The sequence below is a fragment of the Lissotriton helveticus genome, chromosome 4_1 (assembly GCF_964261635.1).
Source record: "Lissotriton helveticus chromosome 4_1, aLisHel1.1, whole genome shotgun sequence".
NCBI classification, from domain to species: Eukaryota; Metazoa; Chordata; class Amphibia; order Caudata; family Salamandridae; genus Lissotriton; species Lissotriton helveticus.
The window spans coordinates 544,364,213-544,367,752 of NC_136063.1; positions in this window are offsets into that span (position 1 = coordinate 544,364,213).

Sequence of the window (3,540 nt, forward strand, 5' to 3'; positions counted from 1 at the left end):
GCGATCGGATGTCGTCTGTCGCTGCAATGAGGGCGGTTTCGGTGCTGTGTTTGGCTCGAAAGCCGGACTGTGAGGAGTCGAGGGAGTTGTTGGATTCAAGGAAAGCGGCGAGCTGGCTATTGACGGCTTTCTCAATGACTTTGGCAGGAAATGGGAGGAGTGAGATGGGGCGGTAGTTCTTAAGTTCCGAGGGGTCTGCTGTGGGTTTCTTCAGGAGAGCTCTGAGTTTGGCGTGTTTCCAGCTTTCTGGGAAGGTAGCGGAGTTGAAGGAGCCGTTGATGACATCACGGAGATGGGGTGCTATGATGGAGTCTGCTTTGTTGAAGATGTGGTGGGGACAGGGGTCGGTTGGCGAACCTGAATGGATGGAGTTCATTAGGCGGATGGTGTCTTCAGTGGAGGTTGGGTTCCAGGCGCTAAGGTTGCTATAGAGCGGTTTAGGTTCGGAGGTGGGTGGAGTGGACTGTTCTTTGGAAATGTTCTTAAAGCTGTTATGTATGTCGGCGATTTTGTTGTAGAAGAAAGAGGATAATGAATCGTAGAGGTCTTGGGAGGGAGTAATGTCGTTTGAGGCTGCGGTGGGGTTGGTAAATTCTTTGACAATGTTGAAAAGTTCCTTGCTGTTATGGGCGTTGTTGTCGAGTCGATCCTTAAATGCTGATTTCTTGGTGGATCGGATCAATTGGTGGTGTTTGCGGGTGGCTGTCTTGAAGGTGGTCAGGTTGTCAGTGGTTGGGTTTTTTCTCCATGTTTTCTCGAGAGTACGGCATAGTTTCTTGGATTTCTTAAGGTCATCGTTGAACCAGGGGGCCTTTTTGCTACCCTGTTTGGTTTGGTGGTTTTTCAAGGGTGCTAGTTCGTCAATGCTGTGAGTGATCCATTGTTTGAGTTTGGTGGCAGCTTCGTTTGGGTCCGATGAGAGGGTGGGAGGGTTTTGGTTGAGCGATGTGAGGAGTTGGTCGGTGGTGATTTTGTTCCAGTTTCTTCGAGGAATAGGTTGTGGGGGGTTGTGGAATGTGGTAATTTTGAAGCTGAAGTGAACACAGCTGTGGTCCGTCCAATGGAGAGCTGTGGTGTGATCGAAGGAGATGTGTTTGCAGGAGGTGAAGATAGAGTCGAGCGTATGTCCGGCTACATGGGTGGGGGTGTCAACGAGTTGTTTGAGTCCGAGATTGGCCAGGTTTTCCAGAAGGGTGGTGGTGTTGCAGTCATTTTTCTTTTCCAGGTGGAAGTTGAGGTCACCCAGTAGAATGTAGTTCTCGGAGGGGAGGGCATGTGGGCTGATGAAATCAGTGATGTCTTCGCTGAATTGTTTACGGGTTCCTGGTGGTCTGTAGATGAGGGTGCCTCTAAGTGTGGTCCTGGGGTCGGTGTGGATCTGGAAGTGGAGGTGTTCGGCGGTTGCAAGGTTATCGTCGGTGCTGGTCGTGATTCTGATGGTGTTCTTATGGACGATGGCGATGCCTCCTCCTGTTTGGTTGGTGCGGTCTTTTCGGATGATCTTGTAAGCGTCCGGGATGGCTATGGCGATGTCGGGTGCTGATGATGCGTTCATCCAGGTTTCTGTAAGGAAGGCGATGTCCGGTGACGCAGTGTCGAGTAGGTCCCAGAGTTCAGTGGCGTGTCTGTGAACCGAGCGGGTGTTCAGCAGGATGCACTTCAGGTGGTTAGAGTCGGAGCTGTGTTTGGAGGTCATGGATTTGGTGTGGGTCTTGATGCAGGCGAACTTGCAGGAGTGGCAGGCGAAGGGACCGTGGGTACGTCCTGGGGCAGCTTTGTGGCATTGTGGTGAGCGTCCGGGGTTAAGGGCTAAGAGGGTGGCGGCGTCATATGTTATGCAGGAGGAGTGCAGTTTGCGGGGACCAGGGGGTCTGGCGCTGGGCGTGGTCCAGGCGCGGACGGGCGTAGACGGGCTTACCTTTGGCGCACCTTCGGCGCGCATGGGGCGCGACCGCTGCCCGTGAACGCTGCGCGCGAATGCATCTGTCATATGTGGATAGTGGAAGGGGAGGGGCGAGGGAGGAGCAGCTGGGAGAAGGGTGCGTGGTGGAGAGGGCGGGCTCCGTGCACAACAACAACAAGAATGGCGGCAGAAACAAAACCGGTTGGGGGAATTAAATAAATAAATTACGCTGTGGGCAGAGAGGCACTAACGAAATGGGGCACAAGTAATTAAGACAATCAGGTAATGCGAGCGCTACGATTTCCAGGCAATAAAGGCACTCTACACATTCAATGCGAGCAGGCACAGTGAAGCGCTATCAATTTCAGGGCAGCAGAGCAGTGCTACGATAGCCAGGCAGCACAGCGTAAGCCAGTTTTGCAGCATTTTGTGCTCTGCATCAGGTACATGTTCTTTGCAGCAGGCACATTAACCTTCTGTGCTACCTTTCCATGAGTCAAGACTTCCATTAGACAAAACTCTGATCTCTCTCTCGGAAAAACATTAACAATATCCTTGGTGCAACAGCAAGTGTTGCATGGTTAAACATTTATAAGGCCCCAAAGGCGCGAACTGTAGGCTATGCCAATGCTTGTCCTGTTGTTTACACTGGCATTCCAGTGCAAAAGGAAGACTCACGACATTGCAACTTATTCCTATAGTAATCTGTTCTCAATCTCACAATGCCAGGATTAAGGCGTTAACGGTGGATAATTTTTAATGGCGCTGCCCTTTCTTTAATGGGGCTGTGAGCGTCCCATTGGGGTCCCACTGTGACTGTCTGCCTGTGTGTTTATTTTGGTGTTTGTGTGAGTGTTGAATGAGTGTGTGCGTACCTGTGACTGGAGTCCCTGAGGCTGGGGCACTCATGGTTTTGCCACCTACCCACCGCTGCAGGGGGTTTGTAGAGGAGAGTTTGCATTGGGAGGATATACCACACCCCGGACAACAGGGGACCATACAAGTGACCGTAGAGTCTTCTTTCTTTTTCTTTTTATAAAAATCACAGCTGCAATTGAGGAGCAGAGTGCACCCCACTAGAAGATCTGTGTAACTGTTTCAATATCCAAACCCACATCTATGCATGAAACAGGCATTGAATTTACAGCAAACTACATATCCCCTCTTTGACTGGGTTAAGCCTGACAAAACTTAATTAAACCAAGAAAGAGATTAGGTTCTCTAGAAATATTATTCCTTTACATAGCATAGTATGAATTAGAGCCGCAGAGCAAAACGCCCACTTGTCACACCTCTAGCTCATATTAATGAGTACCTGCACTTATTTTTTCCCATTTAAAGCACTGCCGTGGCCGACGTCTCTTGCCAGGAGGCAAGCGCACAAGCTGTGGTCCCCGGCCAGAGGAGAGTGAGTGAGTGGGCCGGCCCGAGAGAGCAATGGACCAGGTGTGAGCAGGGGTGTGGACCAGACGTGACCCGGGGGCGCATGTGGCATCGGGTGAAAAGGAGGGGTGCACTTGAAGAGTTACACTGTCACGTGCTGCTAACACCTGCAGCCGGAAGCTCCAAGGGATCTCCCCACCACTCAATGTGGCTCCATGGACTGCACACATAACTGGATCGAGGCTGCTGTGCGC